A 10,575-nucleotide genomic window follows, 5' to 3' on the forward strand; every position below is an offset into this window, starting at 1 on the left:
CAAAATGTAAGATTTACCATCAATAAAGATATGTATCGTCTTATATTTTTCATCAAAACTCTGTTATATATTTTATATCTCTCATCATTATAGATCTTATGAATAGAAGTACTAAATATATGATTGGTGATGATTTTTTTTTTTAAATTTGAATTTGGTTTAAATATTGTTTTGAATTTTAGAAGTAGGTGATGCATCAATACTTTAAAAAAAATACTCTACTTTTGTCAAGGTTGTATATACAATTATCCTTCTACTCCACTACTCCAAAAGAGATGGGTATAAAAAAGAGTAAACTACAAAATTAAAGTCATTTTTGGCTTGACGTAGGATGTAGGGTCTGTTGTCTTTGTTTTATACAAAGGTCTTGTTTGGTAATTGATCGGATAGTCAAAAAAATTAAATTAGTTGGTACGTAATTTTTAAAAAATTGAATTAAGTTATTTATTAGTTTTTGATTTTGTTAAATTAAGCTGAATTTATTGTAAATGTCAACAATTAATAGAGACATACAAGATACACATATTTTATAAGCCAATGAGATATATAACATCCCTAAACCATATGGCAATGTGAAGATGGACTCCAATAACTTATAAAATATGCACATCATTTTTAGTTTGTCAATGTGGGATAAACCATCTCAATAAACTTATTTATTAATTTTCTTCTTTGCTAACAGCCAACAATAGAAAGTTAATGTCATCAAACATCTTTATTAACAATTGATTTATACAATGAGAATGTTAACAACAAAAACAGTCAATATTACAGAATTTGTTAAACCAATTAAATCATCTAACAATCGACAGGTGGCAAACTCTCGCTAAGTTGGTTTAATTGGATTTGATAGTGTTATATAATTAGCTAATAAAGATTGGTTAATAAGATCAATTAGTTCATGGATATTTGATGTTAAATTGTTAAAAGAATACAATTTTTTGGAACTTTTTTACTCAGATATAAGTTATTTAGAATATGATTTTGATCTACATATGATTTGTTTTTGTATAAAATATTTTGGTTTGGTCAAGTCTAGTATTATCATAGTTACAATTTCAGTTTTTCACAAAAATAAATGAAAAAACATATGACTTATTTTAATTTTTTTAACAAAAAAAATTCTAATTTTGTTTGAATAATTACAAATCTAAAATAAACAATCTAATTATTCAAATGTAAAATTTAATATTCAATTAATAAACGAGTTAAATCGATTTTTACACACTCTTAATTCGAAAAGTGATTCTTCCACATAACTGTTATATTTCACGTAATTGCATATGTGGTAAAAGAATTTTCTTTCGTGGAAGAATGACTTCCCTATTTGTTAGAGAACGATTATCGGTGAGACGACCTTCAAATAAGAAGCCTATATACTAATAATTTGTATTATTAGACAATTTAATTCATGTGTGAAACACATTTCACAGTGAGATCGTATCATACAAAAATTTTTTAATTCATAAACCTAGTATAATCAACAACATTTGTGTCAAATACCGATGTGGAAGAGGATATTCAGAATTGATCGTAGTTTTGTTAATTTCGAATTATATTTAGTTAAAGTTGTTATGTATTTGCTTATTTTATTTCTGATATAGATGTTGTACGACTCTTTATTAATGAATTAGATATTATTAAAAGGATAAATTAGCTAGAATAATCCAAACTATTTGTGAATCACCTATTAATTAACCATGAATAATCTCAACTTTGAGGGGTATTTTCCTAGTGTAAACCAAGTGACCGGATGACTTGCTATAGCAAGTTTTATTTTTTTAAAAAAAGATAAATTAAAATATAATGTCGAAAAAATGTTCAGAAAAAATTTATGATCTTTTTATCATTTAGAATTTTTTGCGTAAAATTTTAAAATTTTTCTCTAATATTAAATTAATTTTCAGTTTACTTTTTTGGTGAATTAACTGATATAACAGGTCATCGGAATACTCAAGTTTACTCTAGGCAAATACCCCTTAAAGTTGACATTATTTATAATTAATTAATAGATAGAATTATAGTAGGAAAATCACAAATATTAAAAAAAACAAGGAAACGTCCAAGGTGAGGCCAATGCAAAATCTAGACGAATTTGAAAAGTATATACGATTCTTGGAAGGTGAGTGTCAATGGTTCCCATAATCCAGATGGTTCCAAATATGACAATCTAAAAATTATGGTAACCAAGTCTTTTATGTTGGAATAGTGGGTGGAAACATAATGTGATTGGAAAATTAAACAGGAACTTGACAAATTAGAAAACGGTGGCTTTGAGGTATAAAGGGCAAAAACATATTAACATAATTAATATATATATATATATATATATATATATATATATATATATATATATATATATATATATATATAGTCCAAATTAGTTATTAGACTTCTCTTGTATAATAGCTACTAATCGTCATTTAAACTTTTATTGTTTATGAGTACTTTTCTTTGTTCTATTTGACTATTATATAAGGACTTTGCACAATAATCAAAAATTGAGTATTTTTGTGTTAAAAAAATATTATGACCCTAAAAATATAATTATAAAAGTTAATGAGGTATAGGATTAAAAAAAAAACAAGGGTAAAATGGACATTTACATATTTATGTTTTGCCATATATAGTAATGTAAAAAGTAATTTAAAACAATTAAATATGAAAAGTATAGCATGTATATTGAAATTAAAAAATACGAAAAACATAGAAATAGTTAAGTAGAGACTTATTTGATTCATCCCAATACACATTTTCTCAATTTTTACTTTTTATCATGTTCTACTTAAAATATTAAGTGTCAAAACAGTGCATTATAAAATAGCATTAAAACAAGAAGTATATAACAACTAATTTAAAATAGAGAGATCTTTTAAAAAAAATTAAAACAGATGAATTATATCAAACTCCATCTGTCTCAATAATATTGTTACAACTCAAAATATCCAAATGAGAATTTTATTTAATTACCAAAATAAAGTTAACATATATAAATTCTTGTATGAGACGGTCTCATTACGAGATATGCCTTATATATAGGTTAAATAGCCAATAATAGAAACTTTTAACATAATAAATTTTTTGTATGGACTCATATTAAAGTAAGACAATTGTGTTATTATAAAGTTAGGGACAAAAAGTGTATGATTGTACACATTTTAAAAATAGTTGTGTTATTATAGCAAAAAGCAAGCATGTTTTTTATATTTGGGTTGAACATTTTGCAAACTAACGTGATCAATTCAATCAACTCGTCAATGAATAGTCAATGAAATGGCCCGACAAGTGTTTGATTTTCAACTTATTTGTTCTTTCATTGTTTAAATATTTTAAGCACATGATTCAACTCATTGTTTTTGTAGGAGTATGAGTACTATCAAGTTTAATAATTTTTTATGTATTTAGTTCTGTCTAAATTAAAGTAAATATTATTTTTATTAAATGAGTTTTTAAGTTTGATTTTTATATAGTTTTTTTTAGTCTATCTTATAATCATCTAAAAATTTTTGAAATTTTTTTAACTAACATATAAAATAATAATAAAAAAATTGTTTGACTATAATTTTTTTTTAAATTGAGAAGAGAATATGAGACAAGAATGATAAAGGAATATGCAAAATATGTATATTAGAGGTGTTCATGGGCGGGTAGTGGACCGGGTAGTACCTAAAAAATCTATCCGCGGGCTCAAATATACAAAACCCCGCCCGTATTTGCAGGCATAATTTTTTGTCGCTACCCGTCCATTTTTAAAGCGGCCGGGATCCGCGGTTAGGCGGGGATTTATTATATAAAAATTAAAAATATAATACAATTTATAAAATTAAGTTTTAATAACAATTAAAATACAATACCTTTTCTAAAATACTCAAAATAAATAAAAAGTCTCAAAATACTCAAATTACATGAATATAAACATTATGTTGGATAATCCAACAAAAACATTCCATCATCGATTTATCTTACTACGGAGTACGAAGTCCAGACATATACATTTTCAATCATAATAAATTATAAAAACTATTAAAATGGGTATGGACTCTAATTACTAAAGTTGGGTATGTATAGTAGACTAGTAGTACTAGACACTAGACTACTAGTTTCATAGCAATAGAATTAATTATATAATAATTAATATATTAAACTTAGAGGGCGGGCGGGTATAATTGCGGGTATTTCTTTGGTGTCGCTACCCGCCCATTTATCTTGGCAGGCGGGTACCTGTTCAAACTTTAATTTTTTTTTGAAAAACGTTGTCCCTGGCCGTCCATTTTTCGAGCCGGGTGGGTCGAGTCTGGCGGGTAGCCCGCCCATGAACAGGTCTAATGTATATGCTGCAAGCAAAAAGATCAAGTTATTAGTATTTTCTTTATAAATTTGTGTCAATATAATATGTAAATATGCTAAATATGAATTTATATTTCAATTGATAAACTATTTAGATAAATTATGGTTAAAACATTTAATGGTATTGACTATTGACTTGGGTTTATTACCCCACTTTTCTTTCTTTGATAAATTTTATTTAATAGGAGTTAGTTTTTGTTTAATTATTGTAGAGGAAAGAAGGAAATTGGATAGGTTTGGTTAGGTTTTGAACATGATAATGAAATATCTACAATTTTAAAAGACCATTAATGGTATTGAGGACTATTGGTTTCAAGCTTGCATTTGGGATGCTTCTATTAGATTTTTTCTTCATTTGAAATTTTGGAACTAAAAAGAAAAATTAATGCTCACACGTACAATCTTGAAAAAAATGTCTTTAAAACCACATAGTTCTAACTTCATCTAAATGTTAGGTTTTTTTTTTCTTCATATTTTTAATAATAGAAAATCTGTACAGATACTGAAAATGAGGATTAATTTTTTTTGTAATTGATGAGAACCAAAGCTTTTTCTTGCTAAGAGAATGAAAACACTTTCAAATATACACTTCTGCTAAGTGCTAACCCGATCCTACAAGATGTAAGAGACTTAAAAATGTAATTTTTGTCTATTTGATACTACCACCTATTCACCTTAAGAGTTTCATTTGACTTTTTACGGATTTTAAGGAGAGTTAAAAGTGGGACCCTAAGGGTAGGAAAGAGAGTGGTATTATGGGTTGTAAGGGAGGAAAATTAGTATGGGTAATGGAGGGTATAATTGAAAATAGGATAAAGCTAGGGCATAAAAGTCAAAAACCCATACCAAAAATATAAATTGGACAATTAAAATGACTTGACCATAAAAGAAAATTGGACAAATAAGCAGAATAGGAGAAAATATTAAGTTAGCTAGTACTTTTTTCAACATTTTGAATTAGAAAAATTTGTATCTAAAAATCTCACATTTTTGTTAATATATAAAAACCTCATTATATGTTTAAGCTTATATAGATGTATCCACAATCCTTATTGTTAAAGCAAGTGCCAATAATCTTAGTGATGACGTTCATTTTAAACATATAGTCGAACATGCTTTGTCTTGTACTTTAGAGAGGGTCGATAAAGATGTGTCGAATATGGGTGGTTTAAGGTTTGGAACGGTTGATGAGAGTTGTTTGATCAAAGCAACAGGAAGATCAACAGACTACTTTGGATTATGTTTTGGTCAGAATATGAAGTGACTATGCAATTATGTGGTGCATTACTCTATTGTTTATTGTAATGTTTATTGTCATAGTTAATTAGGATGTTAATTGAGTTGTTAAATGTGAGTTTATGGTGATTTATGAGGGAATACTAAGAGTGATGAATATTTTGCCTATAAATAGGATTCATCACTCATAGTAACATTCATCACAAACACACATATTGTTGAGAGGGTTATTGCATTGTTAGAAACTTGAGAGTGTTCTTACTTTGCTTTAGTATTTGTGGTCTTGAGAGATTGTTCTCAAGACAAGAGAGTTTATTATACTTGTAATTGTTGAATTCATTATAATAAACTACATTTGAGGGGGAGGTATTCAAGATACCTCATAAACACTTGTGTTCTCATTTTGCATTATATTTTTCATTTGTTTTTCTTTGTTGAACCTCTTTGAGGCTTGCGCTTTCACTTATTATTACACGATGTATATGTATCAATAAATGATCATATGATTAATATTATCATGTACAAAAATCAGAAAGTACTTAGAATGAATAAATAATACAAATGTGATATTTCTATATATTAATTGTGGGATTTATAATATTAAATCGAGCAAAATTGAGATTTTAAAAATTTTAATTTTTCTTAAAGATATTAATAGCGGATCCATGTCATCAATATGGGTGATCCAAATACTCACTTCTTCATTGTGTTTAACCGATTTGATTCATATTTATTATATGTTACATAATTTATTATTCTAATAGTATATTTAATTAAATGATCCGAGTCATGATATATGCGTATACGAGCTAAGATTTCTTTTATTATGAATTGATGTGTCATATGTTATTTTCCTCATTTTTGTATTTTCATTTCAAATATTTCACTTTTTCACTTTATATCTTTAATTTTGATGTTACTATTATTATTACGATATAATTAAGTAAATTAGTACGAGTACATTTGTATGACACAAATGTGAAATGACAATCATTGTTTTTATTCGATATATATCGTAAATTACACAAAAAATAATCTAACAATAAAGCTGAGTAATAGTGTAGATTATGATAGGCTTGTCAATATCTTGTCTATACGTTTCAATTATTAAAATTAATGAGTTGTAGCTATTTAAATAGCTATTGACCTATTGTACAACAGTAGTCACTCGTAACTAGTCACCTAATTACCTAATACCCCAATCATCCAAATTGGAAATGACATGACAAACAATATCGGGAGGAGCACATAAAGATCGCCTTAGTTATATCATTTTAAAGACTAGACGAGTTAGAAGCCTCGAAAATGTATATCAGACTTTTGATAGTTTCCTTTCTCTTACTCCGTTCTGTTCTATGTAGTTATTTAAATTTACTTGCTTTTTTGTTATCAATTTATTTAATATTTTTCGAATGACTCAACTATAGTCCAGCTTGGTGCTACTTATCTTCCTATTTATAGAATTTCATCTATTTTATTGCACACATATATTCCTCTTGCTCTCTTCCTAGTAGGGGTATAAGTATAGTCTGTACATTACCTTTCCTTGAATCTTGACTTTGTGCAGAATAATGGATTGATAACCATTATCATGACTTCAGTTGCCTTGCACTTTCTTGCTATTTGTCTTTCCTATAGCATGTGTCCTGGTGCTTTATTTTTACATGTAGGTCTTTTTCGAGCTAAAGTCCTAAAAATTTCACCAACCATAACCTTATTATCTATTGTTTTTTATTCCTCTTTAATCCTTGATGGTGATGATGATCAAGTTGTATTATAATGAAGAAGACGACAAAATTAACCAATTTATAAGTGTGAGCTAGGGACCAATCATTAATTAAATAAATATTTAACACATATTCTATTATTAATTGAATTTGGGATTAGACAATCTTCGAGGGTAGCCTCAACCCCTTTATAATTCTACTAGACAATCAAAAAATTCTGATCATATATATAAAGTAGAAGAAATTAAATAAAATAGATTAATTCGCTAGATTAATTGTTAGTTATATCTTTTTTAATTTTTCAATGTGGAATTAATACATGCAAATAGTTCTTTTTAACACTCATCATGAGGTTGATCTAGCCTAATATTTATTATTAATTTAAATGAAAACGCCACTTTTTTAATCACCCACCAAGGTTTATTTTTTGATCAATCATATAAAAATGATGTATTTGGATATATTCATAAAAGTAATTAATGTGAATACTACTTTTCTCAAGTAAGATCTTATGCTCGATTCTCGTTGCGTGCCTTCTATCAGGATCGACCCTAGGTTTTTAGGGGCCCGGATGAAAGATTATATATGGGCTCCTAAATTATTGTATATGTATAGTAAAGTTAGAATCTTAACACTAGTTGAAAACTAAAATATTTTAAAAACCCTAGGCATAGACACGACTTGCACTTGCTTAGAACCGACCCTACTTCTACATGAACTTAATTTCATATGATCTTTTGGCCTTCCATATATTAAACAATAATTAAAAAAATTAAACCCAGATCAAGTTTTACTTTCTCTAGCTGTTTTGATACATTCTCAATAGGTGCATATACAATAAATCTACAGTCGTAGTTACCTAATTTTGGCTTTTTGTCTACTATTTTTATAAAAAGAAAGTTGTAGAAAATAAGAGAAATTAACAAAAGGTTTAATTTAGCTATTGAAAAGAAGTGTAATGCATTTATTGTAGCTTGACATAATTTGAATTGACAAAATCGTCCCTTTAATTCATTATTTGAGCTGTCCATTTCGAACTTGTTAATTGGGGAGGTAGACAAGTAACCTAGCTAAAGATAGTATTAAGTAGATGAGAATAAATAAAGGAAGTTGTTGAAAGTTTTTTCCTAAAATAAAAAAAAACAACTAAAAAAGAAAAGTATAGCATTCTACTCTTAAAACAGGGAGTACTTATTTAACTACAGTTAACAGTTATTATTCAATGGGAGATTGACAGTCTAAAATACTCGGTAAAAAGAAAAGTATAGCTTTCGATTGTTGAAACCGGGAGTACTTATCTAACTAGAATTAATGGTTATTATTCAATGGGAGACTGACAGTCTAAAATACTCGATACTTCAAAGAATTGATTACATGATTAAACTTTATATTGTGAAAGTTATTAGAGTGTACTAGTATTCTATGTTTCGTGCCACCCATTTTGTCCCTTTTGCGAGTGACATAGAGATTAAAGAGTTAGATATAATGCAAGTGAAATGTGAGAAAAATATTGAGTTTAGTTGAGCTGAACTAAACTAAATATAATACAACTCAATGGAATTGAAAATAAGTTAGGAAGATCACAAAATATATATGCGAATAGATTATAGTTATTCTGAACTTATTTAGATTTATTTGAAATTATTCGCATTTATAATAAGCGATGAATATTAATATATTACTATTGGTCGTTGTTGGAATATAATTTATTGAAAAAATACAGTAAAGAAAATTTCAAACCATTACTTTTATTGTTGAAACACTATAAGTTATAACATTGTATAAACAACTATTTATACTGATACTTTACTGAATAATGACATACAAACTGCTATACTGAACACATCTTAAGTGTCATTAATTAGAGATTTTGAGTATGTTTAATATGTTCGACCATATAGAACCCTAAAAAATTAGGGGTCTCAATATTAAATTATGTGATATATATTAAGTATTAAAAGATAAAAAAAATAAAAAAAATATTATAATTTTTGAAATTGAAAGAATTTGCTACTAAAGTCTCAACGAACTAATAAGGAGTAAACAGTATAATCTTCATGTAGCTAATGTTTTGGAATAGGATAAGTAAACGTGTAGCTTTCATGTCAAAAGATGATTAAATAATAATGTACAGTCCAAATCAAGTACAGTATTTGAAGCATGAATCATGAATATGCTAAATGGTAAATACACTCACAAGTGAAAAAGAGTGTAGACCCTTCTTTACATGACAAGCTACACCATTATTGGACTTCTTTTGCTTCATTCATAATCATAATGTTGTTCTTTAGGAGTAACTATTGATCTTTAAATAAATAAAAAAAAAAGAAAAAAAAAACCTCAATTAGAACTCACTAGAACACTCTTATTTTTTGCATTTTTTACAATAAGAGTATTAAGAAACCAAGATAATTAAAAACCTCAGCTAATGGTTGAGGCTCCTGCATGATACTCTAGAAGTGTGGAAGCATTATTTGTCTTTATATCTGGTGCGAAATCACGTATATTTTCTGATATCATGTCACGAAACTAATTCAACCAAAAGCTTAATTAAAATAATGATTTAGACCTTATGATATGTTATATATTTTAATAGAAAGTTTTTTGGTCAAGAAGTAAAGCTTGCAACTCAAGCTCTATCAGACTCAAACTTTAAATATTACATCTCTTATCATATTAATTTCTAATATCATATTAAATAACAAAAGCTGTATTTTCTTAAAATCTTCTTAACTTTGAATACATAATGTAAACACAATATGGTAAAGGCTAGCTAAATTTTCATAGTATATTTTATGTAAACAAAAATAGATAATATAGTATTACCTTCCGTTTAATAATATAGTATATAATATTTTAGTAGAAGTACTTCTACAAGTACGACCAATTTTTATTTATAATAATTAATCTATGTTTTAAGTACTTAGTTTTTTTTTAAACAGTTTAATTTAGTGAAAATTAGTAAAAAGTTATTTTAGTCTTCACAAACTCCCATTGGCCATTTATGGGTTGCAGAGTTGGAGGGTGAAGGAAATGCAATTTATTTTATATACTAAAATTAATGACAAAGAATATTTTAATTGAATTATAATAAATACATTTTATTAGGGGGATGTGCCGCCAAAAGAGAAAATAAAGAAAACTAATTAAGTGGATGTGAACAAAAGACTAATGACTAGTCACATTTAGAAGCCAAACACGGTTTTAATCTTTCTTTAGGAAAGCAAAAGCTTCCTTAAGGAATTGCCCTATTTCTTTTCATAGG

The sequence above is a fragment of the Amaranthus tricolor genome, chromosome 16 (assembly GCF_026212465.1).
Source record: "Amaranthus tricolor cultivar Red isolate AtriRed21 chromosome 16, ASM2621246v1, whole genome shotgun sequence".
Classification (NCBI taxonomy): domain Eukaryota; kingdom Viridiplantae; phylum Streptophyta; class Magnoliopsida; order Caryophyllales; family Amaranthaceae; genus Amaranthus; species Amaranthus tricolor.